At 44.8% G+C, this 17,888-nt stretch overlaps 1 protein-coding gene and 1 long non-coding RNA gene across 2 annotated transcripts in view; one reads left to right on the top strand and one right to left on the bottom strand.

Moving 5' to 3' along the window:
• Positions 1–17,888, bottom strand: part of LOC111250640 (uncharacterized) — a 69,948-nt gene that overhangs the window by 6,315 nt on the left and 45,745 nt on the right. The gene's annotated exons all lie outside the window — the stretch shown is intronic.
• LOC147755496 (uncharacterized) lies at positions 189–11,673 on the top strand. Its single transcript, XR_015329409.1, has 2 exons — positions 189–1,677; positions 6,322–11,673. It is a non-coding gene; the product is annotated as an uncharacterized LOC147755496 (long non-coding RNA).

Below are 17,888 nucleotides of genomic sequence, written 5' to 3'. Positions count from 1 at the left end.
CTGTATCCGTCTTAAATAAAACCTCTTCGTTTCACACCTTAAAGTTAGACGCCTTAAACGGATACGAGTTCGAATACTAATTCTCTTCCACTGTATTGCATCAAGCCACTTTACACGTCGTTCTCGATTTCACCTATTGATTACGAAATGTCCACCAGTCGCTCAACGGTCGACTGGTGGCTGGCCAGTCGATATAGAATGCCGCCATTATCACAGACAAATGCCTCGAACGTATATATATATGCACTTGTACGGGTTGTTGTTCTTGGTCAAAAACGGGTTCTGTCTTTGTGATATCGATCTTAGCGCCAGTCTAATACACACGGACGGAGCTAGACAAAATCGTTAGGTTCGCCTTCGCGGGCGATGCAGACGGAAACCGTCCACGAATCTCGCAGCAGATATAACGGCAATTTGAAGGTGTTTCGAGCGGATGAAGGTCACACCTTTTTCGGCTTCCCTGCGTTTCTTTGATGCTGCCACTGAGCCAGTCGAATCCGCTCTTCCAGTTAATCAGACAATCACCCGAAACCTGAATCCAATTGCCAATTGCTATCTATCTGGCTGTCTCACCGCACTCCATACTGAGATCACGATCTGGAGTGTGTAGCACGTTTGCCTGAAGCGCCCGTCATGACGGAGCTGTTAGTGGCTCACATAGAAAACCTGTCGAACTAGCAGTTCAGATACAGCGGCAGAGGCTAGTAATGGCAACATGCTATATGCTGTGACATAGGTTGTGAACGTGCAGTAATCATCGATAGTTCGTTTGACGTCAAAACATGGGCGTGCCATAAACCGCTAACTTTTTACTGGCCGATGTAGTCTTGATGCACGTTTATTACGAGAACATGATACACTTTAGAGGAAAGAATCGTATGAGACATCATACATCGTTCATAATCATTATTATTTTGGCGACACGCCGGCGGAAATCCTTCAAAATGGCCTCGGATAGGACTTGACTGTATAGGACAAAAATAACAACAACAACAAAAACAATAATCGGCAATAACAACACAACAGAAGAAACACCAATAAGGGCAGGGAAACGACCACGGACTTTTCTTGTCGGTCGCTTCATAGTTGTCCTCGTACTAGTATGTAGTTTCAATGGGATTAGTCCAAACAAGTGACGTGTGTAAACAGGCGGGACAAGGCAAAACCACTATCGCCTGGGTGCAAAGTAGAAATGTTTAGCGCGGCTGCAGAGCTGTCACTTACAGGAACGAGGGGCTTCGGCTGTCAGTAACTGACGGAACGAGTGGTGCAGGGCGTGGTTTTCGTCTGTATATCGAGGCGCATAGATGTATACAGAGGAAAAATACATTATGAATAAAGGGAAGACTAAGTGGGGCAACGCATGGACATTTCCCTCGTCGTATGCGTAAATATTACACGTCTACAGAACGTAAGTAAGGCGATATAGGCGATTGTGTGTGGATGCAATATAGGAATGGCAATTAATGCAGGTTGATGCCGTGCCTTTTGTAGGATCCGACGCACTAATGATAAATCATAGGTAACGTGTTATTTACCGAACAAGCAGTGTCAATAAAAAACTAATATTGCGCAGATAGAATTACGAGCAGCTTCTTTTCCAGAATCGTGGAAAAACGACGACCGGAAGTTCTAGCTGTTAAAACATTTCGCTTATCGCTGACGATTCGATGAAAGGTAACTGGGCAAAACGAACGGCAGAACGAGATCGAAGTAGAGAGAGAAACGTTAGGTTTAGTAATATAGATTAATATGAAATTTGTGCGACTATACCCATTTTTGTACAGAAAATACGGTAGTTCTCATATAAGTTGTTGCTCATTAAAAAATGGTTAATCAAAAGCAAGTTTAAATGCAAGATAGCCTAGAATACTGAGCGCAAAGGTTTGTTTGAATGCACACTATTCATTAAGACTAGCATATGATACATAATACTAACATATATATATTCTAGACGCGATACTTATTCCGAGACGATCTCGTCGCGGGAATTCAGTAATATTATGTACTTCATTCCCATTGGAAAGGCCTGTTGTTTTTATTTTTTTCTCATGAAAACAGGATATCAGGTAAATTTAATGGTCTTCGTTCTTCTCATATGTAACATACATACAGAAGTAAAGTAACGCTCAGGCTTGAATAGTAGTGGATGTCCTAACAGAATTTTGCGCATGAAATACATTGTGCATATTAGGTTTTAACATCCACGTGATGGCAACAGCTGTCTTTTAGCTATCTTGGTAAAATTGATTCGCACGATGGAACAATCTTGAGTTTTTCATCGTGACCTGATCGTTTTCATATAAAATTACCCGCAAATACTCTGCTATAGATTGTCTATATTCATGTATATGTGTCTAGCTTGTTGTTATGTTCTACCGCTATTATTCCCTCGCTGCCTTTTTCGAAACTCGTGAGAAATTGAGCTACATGTCCTAGAAACTATTAATAACGCATAGTTTAAAAAACGTCCTCCGCGTTTATCTGATTAGCAGGCCTTTGCCTGTCGATGACCTTCTAGGACGTCATTTATGATGACCTTTATCTTCGATGTTGCTCAAATAAGCTGAGAGCAGTGCTTCTGGCCTAACACACCCACACACACACACACACACGATAGCAGTTTCCATAGGCTGATTTTAGCCGTTAAAATTCCAATCGAATTATGTTGAAACACTCGTTCGATGGCTATACTAGCGGAATCAGATGTCCTACATCTTTCCATATTCGAAGTTTCATCTCTGGGGAACCGAACATATGTAACGCTCAGACCATGCAGTGCAAAACTTTAAAGAGAAATGGATTTATCCCATATGGATGAACCATAGGTAAGCCGTATTTACCCTGTTGGATCTGAAGATGCATGTTTGCAGCTCATTCGAAGACGCAGACGGTGTTTGCGATTGACCGACCATCTGCGTATGTCCGACCTTTTAGTAAGTTTTCGTTCCCCAGTGCTGCACTACTCAACAAACCAAAAATTTTCTGTTCCATGCAGGTGCTCGGCTATGGGTTTACATTCGCTCAAAGTCGTTATAGGCAAATATGTTTATAATATATAACAAAATCCAAGTCAAATGCTAGGGTCATAAACAAAGATCGTAACGCGCGTCTTCGAATGCGTCTCAAGTTCTGCTTTGCTTTTATGGAATAGACAGACTAACTCTCTCTAGCTTTGCCACTTACGAATACGGCTTGGCGTTTTCTACAATTCTTCTAGCTATAAAAGGTACAGCAGTACAGAAACACGAAATCATTTAACGACTGTATGCATGTAATTGTTCCTTTTCTACGACTGTCTAGAATAAAGATGTGTTGTCGAACGGAGCATTGCTTTATGGTCATTACTATAAGGCCGCCTGATCTGGTACCAGATGCGCCATCCGCATTTACTCCCCAACCGATTATATTCCGTACCGCATGTTTCCGGCTTTTTTTTATTTACGCTTCGTGTTTTTCTCTGTTCATTTCAGTTAGTTCCACTTCCACTTTAAGCACGAGTATTCATACTTCGCGTATACATTACGTATGCATTACGGCAGTTTTTGTCCATGAGAGATGCCGCCGTCGTATTCTTTCTTCCTTTTCTCCCACTTTCCTTCTTCGTTCTGTCGGCGTCGTCCTCTACTGTATACGTGTTCCACTACTCGGTCCATTTCGCATATCTATGTCGTCCTTTCGGTCTCTCGTTCGCTGGTTTTCCGGCCGCGCGGATTGGCCGCTAGCTGGCCCACTTCCCTAGTGCAACGTTAGCGGCTTTTCCGCCCTTCAGTTGTAGCAGTTGTGGTAGGAGGAGACCAGCAATCCAACCCTTGTCTCCTTCCAATTCTAACCCTCCTATCGTACCGATGTCCCTCCTCCAGTGACCGACACCGTTCTATTTGGTCGGTGGTCGTCAAAATGAACGGGCGAACGATCGATAGAGGCAGGCGAACAGGGTCGCATTATTTTTCTCAGGAAAAGGACGCTCCGAGGAAATGGGTAAGACAAAGTTTAGGGTGACTGGGAAGAAGGCAAAGCATTTCTTTGATTCATTCGTCTGCTGAACGTTTCCCCAGCAGCAGCGGGAGCAATGGTAAGAGCAGCAAAAGTGAAGAGCGTTCAGATACGTAGGTTAGAAAGGCTCTCGGCTTGGCGAGAGACACCGTTCAGACGTTTGGCGCTTTGTTGTTGGTGCTACTACTAAGCTGCTACGGTTTGCTGCTGATGCTGCTGCTGCTGCTGCTTTTCCCGTAATGCTGAGGGCCGACGGAGACGACAAAGCCCCTGAACCCTGACCGCCTGCCCCTGTCGAGCAAAGATACGCTGCAGCCACACAGACGTAAATAACATAGCTAGGGCGAATGCAGAGAGCATTGGTAAAAGACAATTCGATTTTTATGGAAGCGGTCGCCTATGGTCGCGGGGCTTGCTTCACTTTGGCCATTGCTGACGTTGGAATCCTAGTCTTCGTCTTATAATTTGACAATGTAATTCATTCATTTTTCATCCATCAGTTTGTTGCTTACTGTGTTCTGCCTCCTGGCGTTTTTCTCAGGCTGCTTTTTTCTAAATTGTGCTTCTTCAGCATCAAGAGCATCAGAAGGAGTTGCAGTGGCCTCCCTGCCGAATCCTTCTTTTGTCCTTTTCCCTGTTTGCCCTTCTATATTTTTTATGACTACTTTGCCCGGATCACAAGTTGACCGAGTCAGGCTTGTCTACTGCTTTAGTTCATGTTCACTTGAAGAACGTTGCTACGATCGTCTCAGTTTCCTGAATGACAGGCAGAGAAGCTAATGCTTGTGATGGCCCTATTTGCTTCCGCCTACTGTGTAGGTCAGTAACTGTTCGAATGCGTCATAGCGGTTGGACGAAGTCGCGGATGCCGCAAGGGTGCGCGGATTAAACTCAGGCGCGGGAAAGGCGCACGTGGCCGAAGCCATCTTTCCAAGCTGCCGCAATCACGGTAATCACCGAACTCTACTTCATCAGCTCTAGTAGTGGGCTCGCTTTGTCGTTTATCGAAATGGAAACAACCGCTGCAATGACCAGGCAGTTCGACAACGTATGCGCATCTATAATAAAACTATCTTCAATACATTGTGTAGTATATGCTAGCTCGTCCCGTTAACTACATTGAGTCAAAAAGAAGCACTGCGGTCAGGAGCGTGCGTTGAGATCTTTACTGGTCAATATTTGCTAGAAGGAAAATTTTTTCTGTTGGCACGCGATATAAATGAAGTAAAAAAGTAAGTTTACCCTGCATTGAAATAATACACCACGTGTTTCCGTTGCGATTGCCACATACGGGCAGGATGTCGAGCAAATAAGTCGTATTTGCGTCGACACTCGTGCCTTGTCACTGCAACTGTTGTCAGCGAGAGGAGGACAAATCGTTCTAAGCGGCTTGCGGAAAGACTTGTAGATGCGGAACTTCGTGATGCTGCAGTGATAGCGTATCTGTCTATTAAGCCTAAAGAGGCGTAAGGTGGTCTAAGGCCAAATTCACACGTAGGCACATTTTGTATCGTCTTGAAAAGGGGCAGCGGCGTCCGAATGTTTAACGGTAGTGGCACTGACGTAAAACTCCAAGTGTCTATTCCAGTGAACACGACGATGGATTCTCAATGAATAAGCAAGTTGCAAGACTGAGATCTGTCACAGAGTATTTGACAGCGATTCACGGAAGGAGTCACGTTGCTATCGAAGTTACCAGTTCCTAACCACTCGAAGTCTGGGCAAAAAAATAAGAGTTCTGAGACAGTGGTGAACGTTTCGGTTGATCTCATAAACATCTGTTCGGGATGGCTGATGGCGTGTTTCGAACTAGGTCCAACCGATTACTGATTCGAATAATTTGTAGGCTGCACGGCGACATCGAATGAGTTAGGGGTTTGTCTATTTTAGCGGTTTCGATGAAGTATATACTATACACGCCCCCGAAGTGATGACAAAAATTCATCTACAAAAATAATTTGTGCTACAGTACCGAGCTGTGGTTGCTGCTCGAGGTGTTTCTAGTAGAAACCTAAAAATTGTGCGAATATAGTTCCCTGAACCACTTTACCGTGCTCTACGCGTTCCGTCTTCAGTTTAATATAAGATATAAATACAATAATTAGGTGAGAGTGAGAAGTCACAGAATAAAATTGTATTTGTGACGATATTAGTGGATCGGTACTGCCAGTAGAAGCATAAGGGATGCCGTTAGGCTGTGACAGGCCAACTCATTGAAAGGGTCAGATGTTGTTTACTATTTCATTTAGCGAAAAAGGAAAAACGTGGAACAACGAGTGGCTAACTCGGATCCAAGAAACTAAGCTCTTCTGTTCTGTTCTTCAGGTTGGATTCTTGCATTGACCACTACCCACTCAGTGTTCTGTTCGCCTTCTGATTCCACCTGGAGAAAAGGCCATGAAAAAAAGGTGTGCGTTACACGTCCAGCGTCCGCTTTTTACTGGCTGCTTCCTTTAGACCTATCAAATCGAAAATGGGGACTATAGTAAAGAGTAGCCTTATCCCAACGGCAGCAGTTGTCACTATTCGCTAAGGAAGCCGCTCTGCCTACCACGATCAACCGTGATAGAAGCCAACCCGACCCCCAGTGCGGTGTACCTATGTTTGTGTGAAGGTGACCGCCGCCGTTACGTCTACTGAAGTGAACCGACCAGACGATAACCGTGTCGAGACATCAGGCCGACATCAATGGGCTGGTGCAGCAGCAGTTTCAGAAACGGGTGCAGCACTAACGCTTGGCCACGTTAGCCTGCTCAGCTGGTCTCGGCTTCCATTAAGTGTTTTTAGAGATCGCAATCGCTACCGCTCTCACTTGCGGCACTCTGTGCTAGGACGAGACGTGAAGTAAAAGAGAGCAAGAGCGTGAGTTAGTGTGGAAGTCTTACAGTAAGGCCTATTTTTTGCCGTTACTTCGCATCTTCGCCGGACCACCAAATCCTAAGCACTCACTACCCCCAAACACGCAATTGCAGCAGTAGCATCACCATGACCACGGTAGTTCTGGCAGCAAGCGGTAACACCAAGCGTCAATGGCAAACTTTCCTCCCAATGGCTGACTGCCGTTAATATTAGAACGGCGGTATCGCTAACACCCAATGCAGTGGAAGCTTTCCCGATCCCTTCCCACAACACACTAAACCATTTCGTATTGGCGCCGCAATGATAGAAGTGCTGCAAGGACCGCGAGGGTTTCTGAGTGTTGTTATTAATAGGCCAAAAGTGACGGCAGTCGGTCGCCATTCTAAGGATAACGCGTGTGCACTGAAACATACACACAGACAAACAGACAGACAGTCACACACAGCAAAGCGTAACGAAATAAAGTCGGTTATAAATGGGAGAGTTTGAAATGTGTGACCGACCAGCCTGTGTTGAAACGAGTGGGGCCGTAGTTACACGACGTAGTAGGTATTATGGCACTAGCAGCAGGTTTACGAGGTGCCGCTAGTTTTTTCCCAAGAAGGACAGTAGAGAACGGTTTGACTCGCTCGGGCTCGTCCTCCTGCCCATCATGAAGTTGTCGCACTTTTACAGGCTTGCGGGAGAAGGATGTTGAGCGAGGGACTTTTCCTCGCGCTTGCTCGACCCACGCGCAATCACATACCGGCATCGTTCGATGTTGAAAGTGCCAAAGGACATGCCACCAATATTGGCTTAATATTGCAAAAGACTATTTCAAAGGAGGAAGGGAGAGAGAAAGAAATAGAGAAGCGAATACTAGCTGTCCCACCCCACCCCACCCCTTCCCGATAATGCTAAGAAAAGATATCGGCGGCTCCATCGATGTACACATGCAGCGAGCGGTGGCATTAGTGTTGGTCCTGACGTTTGTCTAAGAGTCGATGGGGTTCGGATGGGGAAGTTCGAGAAATCAGATGAAAGAGGGCGGTGTAGTCCCCCCCGATGCACCATGTCGGGTTACTACTACTACCACAGCTGCTGCTTCTAGAATTGGTGGGGGTATTTTTGGATCCTTTTCAATCAAAGAGTTTCTCGGCTACTGCTGTTACCGCCGCCTTTTGCTGCCTCCAACAGACATGGGCTGGGTGGCTATCGACAAAGTAGGCGAACCGGCGTGGCGTCCTCTATTCGGTCGGTGGACTTTTAAGGCGACTGTAGCATAAGCAGCGAAAGCGGCAAAGCCGAGGTCTAGTTCAGGACAGGAGCCTAGCCAGTAGCGACAAAGGAAGACCACAAGGGACTTGTCGTTCGGAAGCCCAGACTTCGTGGAGCCGGTGGCGCTGGCGAAAGGATGCCTATAGGGTCTAGTGTTTGCACTTCGACTGATGGACGGAAATTCGCCAACGGAAAAGGGACCCGCTGCTACTGTCTAGAAATACACACCGTTGAGAGCCTTTGAACAATAACAGCTCCTCAGACAGGCCGGACACGACGACGACAAGCACAAAGGAAGGCTGGCACTATAATCACTACCAGAGCTCCAAACAACACTCGACACTCGGAACCCACGCAAAATATACATAGACTTCCCATACAAACATACGGCACGCGACAAGTTAGTGCAGCATCTCTATACATGCGCTCCTTGCATCTGGCTTCTTAATGTCCCTCCATAACTCATCGGGAGAAAAAGAAAAATAAATGGTGAAGATGTCAAATAACTGATAGAAATACTTTTAAATGTCTTGTCAGCAGTAGTCAATGGTAGAAAATATCAACCTTAAGAGCGGATTACGTTCCCATGCTACGGTACGCGTACGCGCACACTGATCCACTCCACATTGTTTACCGATGGTGGCAATAGAAAAGGTATTATGAACGGAATAATAGAGTGAAAGCGGAATAGAAACGCACAATAACGCTAACAGTGACAGTATATATACATATAACCAGATAATGTAGCCCGCTTTATCTATGAAAGGAAACTATCAACGAAGAGAGATTCCAGCTGGTCAACACGTCCGTATAACACGCGCGGCCAATGAATAGTGGTACTCTTATATATTACTTTGACCTATCCCCATACCTTCAATTGACGCTTTTTGTTGTTTTTACTAGCAGAACCAACAAGCTGACCGATAGCAAGATTAATGAGAGGGCCAGCGCCCAGTTTTATAAAAGAAATGAGTCCAATTTTCAAATCGATTATACGATCCATGAATGGTTGTATTTATGCAGTTCGAACATATCGAACACATGTGAAAAACTAGCCCAATTCGGGAAGAAGAAATCGGAGGAAGCTTAGTCTTGCCGCTTGGGGTTATGGCTGTCTCCTTGAGCAAAAAAAGGCGGGGTAGTACGGTTTGGATCAGTTCGATCCTGCTATACCCATTCTGGTTTTTTTCACAAAGTGTTTGCCATAGATCTACGCCACCCCTTAGGTAGTAGGTGCAACGAACGATAAACCTGAGAGCTAGGTACGGCCGCTTTAGCAACTTTACAATGTAGTAACTAGAGGACCCTTCAGCAAGCAAGGACAGTCAACGGAAGGGGCGAAGAGATGATACAAAACCAAGCTGAAGCACACCGTTCACTTTCACCTAAGCTTTCAGCTAGCATGCAAATCTAAGGAAAGAAAAGTGTTTTATAGCGCCACAAAGGAAGGCAGTAGGTCCTGCTAGTATGCTGTCCTGTCACAGCTCCTGCTTCATGCGAGACTTTTGACTAGTCCTTATCAGCAGGATGGAAGGCAAAGAAAGGGTATGAAGGCTATGCATCCATGCATGTGCATGTTCGCCCCTCAGATTTTTTCTTTGTTTCCCCTTTCACTCTCTGACGCTATTTAGTTCTCGCTCATACGTTTTTTTGTCCTACTGTACGATTATGGAAGGAGTGCCACGCATACAGTAGATAGATGCCGCTGTAAAAAGTTCCCGCATATTTTCTACCAGTATAGGGTCGACACAGGAATTCATATGTGGGTAGAGTATTTGGTGTGAGTGCGTACGTACGTACGTACAAACCACTTCCACCTTCTGTTGGAGGGCTCAGGGAGAGAAAGGTAACTCGCAGCACGTCGAAGACTTTTGTGCCGCCCTTCGTGCCGATGGTGCTAGTAGTAGCTTGCTCAGGAAGAAAAAATCATGTAAAAAACGGATCTAACTCAGCACTAGGTAGAGAGAAAGAGGAGCACTCGTTTGTATGTTGCGCGACTCTCTTGCGCATCACCATTCGCAAGGAGTTCAATAGCGTTTGTGCAGGACCCTGGCAGCCTTGTTCCTTGACAGCGGTCAAGCGCATCATGCCGAGTGCTGTATATGTTCGCGAAGACGGAACGAACAGCTGGCTGTTGACCTGTCTGGTGTCGTGCCTAAAGAGGTGTCACTCTAAATCCTACTGTGATAAATCAGTGTAGATGAATTACTGGAATTCTGCAAAACAGAGTAGACTAATGCCGGAATGTAAATATTTTGACTGTGGCTTGTCAGATGTCATGCACTGGATTATGGATCAACTGAAATAGGCTACCAAAGCGACTGATCGATGGCAGTGTTCTGTGTGAGTAAACGTTACACATATGCTTCATAATTTCTGTGTATTACAGTTCTATGTACAATTATTGCCAGGTTACTGCGTATATATATATAGGTATGTGCAGGCTAAGCTATACTGCTTCGAAGAAAAGTCATTACCGCAATAACATGCTATAGAATTATTGACGATGTTCTAGTTAATTACTGGTATTGCAAACAAGTCCCTATTACTTGCTTTCTAATTCGCTTTCTTTTTGTACGATCTGCTACTATATTGTTCATTATCTCAGATAATTTTTGTAAATTAATATTTTTCCTTCTCTTTATTCTCTACTGTTCTTTCTTTAAACCATTCTCCATTGGTGTCTCGTTATGCTAGCCAATGCATCTAGCTAGTCGCAAAGCGTCCGACGAGATGAAACCAAGCTCCGAATGTCGAAACGTGTTTTGCGCTCATTCAGACAAGATAGAGCTGACGTAAAAGCGGCTAAAGGAGCTGCATCTTGGCAAAGGACTGATCCAACCGAGACAGGCCAGTAAGTTATCGCCAGCACGACTCAGACGACCACCACGTTCTGGGTCGGTGATTTCTCTGTGCTATCTTTCTTTTTCTTTCGTCATCGTTTTCGTTCTTCTGGAACGTCGATGACGTTCGTTGCCTGTTGATGTCTATTGGCGGTTGTACCTCGTATTAGCTGTTAGAGAGGACCGATTTTGCAGACCGACGAAGATCAGGTATGCTAGAATCACAGTGATGACAACGGCGACAATATTCAGAAGAGCAATTAATTATGATAGCAATAGCAGCTGCTACGCTGTAAGATAGTAGGGTATGGCTGAGGCGTCTGTCTGCGCAGGTCAACATTGACTCACAGACAACTGCATTGGTCTCGTTGAACCAATGTCACCGCGGCGTCTTCGATTTGTTTGTACAGGGAAACCTAGCGACATACCTATTGGACATTATTTGCACCTATAAATATTGCATTATTGCACAAAGAATGACTGAACTGCCAGCGTAAGCGAACAGGGTACCAAAACACGAATATAATAGCAAGTCAGTGTTTATTTTATGCGATACGTTTGAAAAATAAATGGCCCAAAGGTTGTTCCGAGATAGTCGTAAAGGATCAATAGATTTAAGAAATCCGATTGGGCAGAAACACTAACATTGATTCCAGTGGCACCAAGTAGTAGCAGTGAAAAATGCGAGAAAACATCGAATAAATGATACCATGAAAAACGCCATGTGTTTTCTTTCGTTCTAGAGTTGTGGCGATTAACAGGTTACTGCACTAGCTAACTATGCATCTTAGTCATCGTTCTTCTAAGGCACTAGAGGCGGAAAGCAATGACAAAAAACATAGCACTAATATACGGAGTCATTTACACACACGCCTTCATTCCACGTTGGATCACCTCACTGTTACGATTTACGGTTACAACTGCCAAGATAATCCACTACCACCGCCGCTAACCAGATGCCTCACGATGCCAATTGTACGTAGGGGCATATATATATACGTGTGCCTAGTCGCAAATGACAAAGAATCCTGAAAAGCTGTGAGTCCACCGTGGAGCACCTATAGGAAACTGTGAATCAGATGGAAGAGGAAGTTATGAACTAGAAAAACTGTCTGATCATGAGCAGCGGCCGATACTAACATTTCTGCTGCTACTAAATTTGTCGTTGCAAGTCTTAGGAGAAGGTGGCGCAATCCTGGTTTCATAATTTTGTTGAAGGGAAATGTTTGTGCAGCTTGTTAGGATAGTTAGCTTTAGCTGGGCGGAAACTGTTGATTACAGTTGGGATTCATATCTGGCGGAGACGTACTTAGGTCGCTTTGTGGTTCTGTATGGTGACGATGCTTGTGTATCTATGTATACGCTAGCGCACGACCTATATATATATATATATATATATATATACTATGCGCTGTTTTTTTATTAAACAGATATTCGTTCAAAATCTAATATAGCTTATCATTGTATTGTGATATAGTGTCACCAGAATTTGTATTACTGCCATGGTGCTGAGGCAAGCAGCGTGATATTGTACCGCCGTCTGTTCAAAACCTGTATAATCAAACACAATTTTTCCCACGTTCCGCATAATGTCACGTGAGCTTTCAAATTCAACTAACTATACAAATTTAACGAAAACAAGCACCGCTTTTGTAACGGTGGCAGCTAGTAACTAAATATCGACTTTCTATGTCATATCTCATAATCAAGATAAAGAAAACGCCAACTATTACTGCGTTTGTGTATCGGCGAAGTAGTCGTGTTAAGCACATAATTGAATAGTCATGATAGTCAGTCGATGCGGTTGGAAAGGCCGAAACAGCGTGCGCTACAAAACTGAGCAGGTTAATGGCCTGGACGTTCGTCAGGCAATGGCCTGTACCTTTACATATCTTAACACCATATCAAACGATCGTTACTAATACAAAGTTTTTAGTAGTATATAGTGCATAAGTGCAGCAGTGATCCGCCCAAGTGACGGCCAAGTAGAAGACCTCGATCTTCCAGAGAATGTTAACGGCAGTTTTGCCAAGCTCAAATGCGTGGGTGGCATTAGTGGTGCTATGTTTTTCCGAAGAAATATCCGATTCGGCAGGCGTAGCCTACGAATTAATTTGGCAAAACAAGCAAATACGGTACACTGGCGACGTTGGTGCAGACACTGCATTGAGCCAATAGGTCTGTAGGTGAGCATGCTTTGGCAACGCATACGAGGCGCATATTTCGTGTAGAACATAAGAATATTTCTACCGGCTTCAACAATAGTCCCTGGAGTTGTCGAATCCGGCCCATTTTTTGCCATCGGCAAATGCCATGTAAAGCATAGAAGGACTTCACAGACTTCGCAATACCGGACAGGCCAATGGGCAAAAGTAGCACCGGAAGCAGTCAAAGTCCTCCATCCTTTTGAAGAACTTACTTCATTGTCCCTCAGTTGTCCAGCTTCAGCCCCGTTCTATCTGTTCGGCAGCGAACCTTTTTTTGCTCCAATCTCCTACCTACAGAAAGACAGACAGACAGACGGACGGAAAGAGAGGATCTAGTAAGCTAAGAAGACCTACCGTTTTCTTGGACATCTGCCTAGCAGAATCAGCGGCAATCCCCGAGCTTGCCTTATACAATTCACTCATCATGGACAAACATACAAACCGCGAATCTTCACAGACGCAACGCGGTATCGCACTTACTAATATGACGTGTCACTGGCGTAATCAACGGTCTTCAGCATACGATGACAACCTTTGCTTGTCAGGACACATATCGTCAATTGGATGGTACAGTTTACTGGCGCTCGATATTGACCAAGTGTTAATTTAATTAATTTGTTATACAATGCAACACACATATGCCGCATATTAGGTATAGCTATATATAAACATTGATATCCTGACAAGACATTTTCCGGGTGTAGAATGGTTCTGGCATGTCTAAAGTGCTGTTAATGTATAAAAAGCAATCCCGCATTGGCTTAATAATGAGCGCATTTGGTGGGTGTGTTAAACACGTCCTACAGGTAAAACAGCTCCAAATGCGTCTTCGTTAAAATGGTTTAAACTATTCGGTTCAAAGGCGGGGGCAGCAGCAGAAATTATAATTAGATATAATTAAAATGTATAATTCTATAATATAAGCTCAAGCTTTTCCGCTCTAGATACCTGAATCCCTAATTGTTCGTCTGAAACCTTATAATCACGGACCTAAGGGCCCATATCTAATATATATAGGACCACATGCTTTCACGCACCATTTCGTTGTTTCGTGACCCTGATGCATAAGAAATAAGTTTCGTAGAGGGCGATTTTCAGTAGAGCTAATGAACTGCGGATGAGATACTTACTGTAAACGCTTTTACAGCCGGAGTCGATTTAACTTTCGAAGCCTAAAAATGGTGACAGCCAGGATTGATGTACTCGGCTTGAGGTGGGTTACATATCGAGACTTTCTGGAGACACACGTTCGCTTTCAGTATTTTACAATCAATTGATACATCGTTTCATTAGGAAAAAGGGTTATCAATGCTAAACGTATTGTGATTTAACCTCACGCTGACTGTGGCGTTTCTGTATGATTTGCAGATTTTAACCTTGCTGGACTGTGTATCATGGCTGTTCAATCGCGTAGATGAATACACTGTCAAATGTTTCTTTTTCATTATGCGGGTTCGTTGTGCTCTTCAGACGATTAGCAAACACGATACTGGCACTAGAAAAGACAAATGTGGTAGCGACGACGTTTTTGGCACTCATACTTGCCATATCCAACTAGAATAATGGCTCATCTCTGAATAATTTACAAATCTCAGCAAGTTTTTGCAATTTTCAAACTTGACAGCACGCTCGTTATTTTTCGCTGAAAACACACACGTTTCCGTTAACTGTTCACACGCCTCATTCAGCCTCGATCCACAGGAGACCGAATCCTTAGCAAAGCGATTATATCGCCGTCTGTCTCGGAGCCATCTACGATCTGATGGCTTTCGATAGCTCGGCTACCTACTTACGTCTGGTTGTGTTGATATCGACTTTGTGTCAGAGTTATCCACGGCGAAATGCAAAAACTTTTCTTGCTATCATAAAATGTTTGTTCGGTCGGGCCGTACAAAGTTGTCAATCAATATACAGGGCCAGTACGCAAGCAATACAAGATATTAGCGTGCGTATGTTTAGGTGTCTCTTTTGCTACCAGCTTGATTGGTCGATCCCTATCGGCCTCTCGCGCGCGTCGTTACGATTTTGCGGCCAACAGGAACGTCGAATCGATTGTCTGCTGTTCAGCTTCTGTCTGTACCTTCTCTTTGTTTCGATAAACTTCCACCAACTCTGACTGCCGTTTGCTGCGCTACTTTAGTTGACATCTGTTTACTTGCGCGGTAAGCCATGCAGCGGCCACGAGCAGCGTCACTAGCGCCTACCGCCGATGCCGCTGTAGACGGTGGCGTTGTGGAGCAGCCCGCTATTGGCACCAGACAGGTCGGTGCATGTGCGAGGCGTATCAAGTATATTGGTTCCATAATGGCGGATTGAGGAACCAACAGCAAACTCAGAGACAGACATGCATGGGTAGCATTCTTGTGAACAAGTGAGCCGATGGCCAACGTTGCCATTGATAGTGATAAGAGGCAACGTGGACGACGACGACGACGACGGCGGCGGCAACAGCAGAGGTGTCAAGGGATGAATGGCTGGGTGAGGTGAACTGCTGCCGACAGCAGTGGCAACGACGCTTTTGTGCTAATTCTGCTCATAGTATTGGTAGGCATCGATCTACGGATCAATTGGTCAGTGGCACCATGCCGCTCTCGACTATGCACCAGTTAACAGGCAATTTAAGCTATAGTCGTCGATGAATGCCACTGTCGAGCTGCATAACATGGAAAGCGTAGAAGCTCTGTTTCCCTTTTCTCTATCTTTTTTCACAGTACCGGCGCCGTTGCCAACGCTGACAAGGGCGACAAGGCAAAAACCACAAGCATACCGGGCGCCGTGGTGAACTACTGAATAGACGGACGACGCGGACAGACAAACACAAACGGAAGGAATTATCGACAGTGGTGAACCACGCAGAAGCTAGGCAGGTACAACAACGATCAGCCGGCCGGTATAAAGCGTAGCCTTAGCAGCCACAATACGTCGCTTGGAAAAGATCTTCAGATCTTCGAATCTTCACTTAGTGTTTCTCGACTTAGTTTTCTCCGATGCATGCTTCTTCTACTCCTCACTGAGATAAATGTTTCGTTTGTCATTGTCTTCTCGTTTCATCTCGTCTAAAATTTCCCTTGTGGTTAGACAATCTCGAAACCCCTCATCGCAGTGACAGCATACGTGGATGCTGAGGTGGTAATAGCGAGCGATGAAGACGGCTGAAAAGAAGCGACGATGCTTGAAGAGTGACGGTAACATGCAGTCGACGAGCTGATGGACACGTAGTGAAGATTACAGGGTCTGTCAGCTTTCCGATGAGAACGACGAACGCAAAATGGCTGGCAAAATGGAAAATGGGGGACGTAACAGCTATGGGGGAGCATGGAGAAAAAGCAACGAAGGCCAAATTGATGAATGCACTACAACTACTATGCGCGTGGCTGCGGTGAAACAATCTTTGTCATTTAATTTTCTCAGGAGCAAGCGAGGGCAAATAATTAACGTATAGATAATTAGCAGATTTCGATATTTTGGTGATTGGTGTTCGGTCCGGTCGGATCCGATCCGACCATATTCGAAAGAACAAGCGTGTCTGTCCTTCTTAACATGATGAGCAAAAATGACTGGTTAATTACTTTTCAACGGTAAGTTATAACAGTGAAAGCAGTATTGCGGGTATGTCCGATCAGTTGATTTGCTATTGTTTGTGTCAAGTCCACAAAAGCCTATAGATATTGTCGCTAATTTAACACACAGCATGGCGACTTTTTGGTCGTCGTATGAACATCGCTTATCTCTTACCTTTCTATGGCGACTTTCAAATATACTTACGCATACGTAATTCTATTTAAACAACATGTATCACCAATCTGTCATCGTTCCTGTGACTATTTTTTTGTGGTTGTTGATGACACGAACGGCTGGGCAGGCGAACGAAGAAGCGACGTTATCAAAGTTGGCCAGGACGTGCACACCATAACAGACAACCTGTGCGGATCTGCTTGCAAATCGATGCGTCGTCTTATTCTCCAGCTAATAAAAACCTGCTTTTAGAGCCGCTGTCGCCATGAAGGACCGAGGAAGTGAACAAAGTTAATGTCCCAATACAGCTTAGGCGCTTTTTTCACGCGCGGGTAATTGAACGACAAATTATAACGATACAAACTCACTTGTAAGCAAAAAAAGAAGGGTTTACTCGTGCATAGCTGTCACGACAACTAGACATTAAGTCGCTGGACCGGCACACAAGACAATCAAACGGACCGCTGGCGGACAAGTAGCAGACTCACTGGCGCTAGCATCTCTACGTATCTTTGGGAATAGCGGATGCTGCTTCGGACAAAACCGCCAGGGTCGCCGCTATGACGAAATATCGTTACTTGTTTGTGATTGGAAACGAGATTTCGGTGGAGAAATCTCCAAAACATAGTTACCACCATCGATCGCCACGATGCTAACAGCACAGACAACGACGTATTGGCAGTACCGAGTGTCCCTACCGGCAAAATCTGCAAGCGTAAATACGCCGCATGGACGTCTACGTTGGTAATCTATTTTACGTTCGACACGCTATATAATAGATGCAAAAGTGAAAGTTGTAGCTACCACACGAAACGCGAGTAGGAGCGCGCAATAAGGCCCACATTATACGAACTACCTTTGTACGACACATACAGATATATTCGCTTGATCGAAAGTATTGACGACCTCGTCACAGTAGTCGTCTGGCGTAGTTGATTAGCGGCGGTAAGGCGTCGCCAAATACGATGACTACATCAGCTGTAGAAGTATA

Source organism: Varroa destructor, unplaced genomic scaffold (assembly GCF_002443255.2).
Source record: "Varroa destructor unplaced genomic scaffold, Vdes_3.0 BEIS01000005.1, whole genome shotgun sequence".
In the NCBI taxonomy this organism is placed as follows: Eukaryota; Metazoa; Arthropoda; class Arachnida; order Mesostigmata; family Varroidae; genus Varroa; species Varroa destructor.
This window is presented reverse-complemented; position numbering and strand designations above follow the sequence as displayed.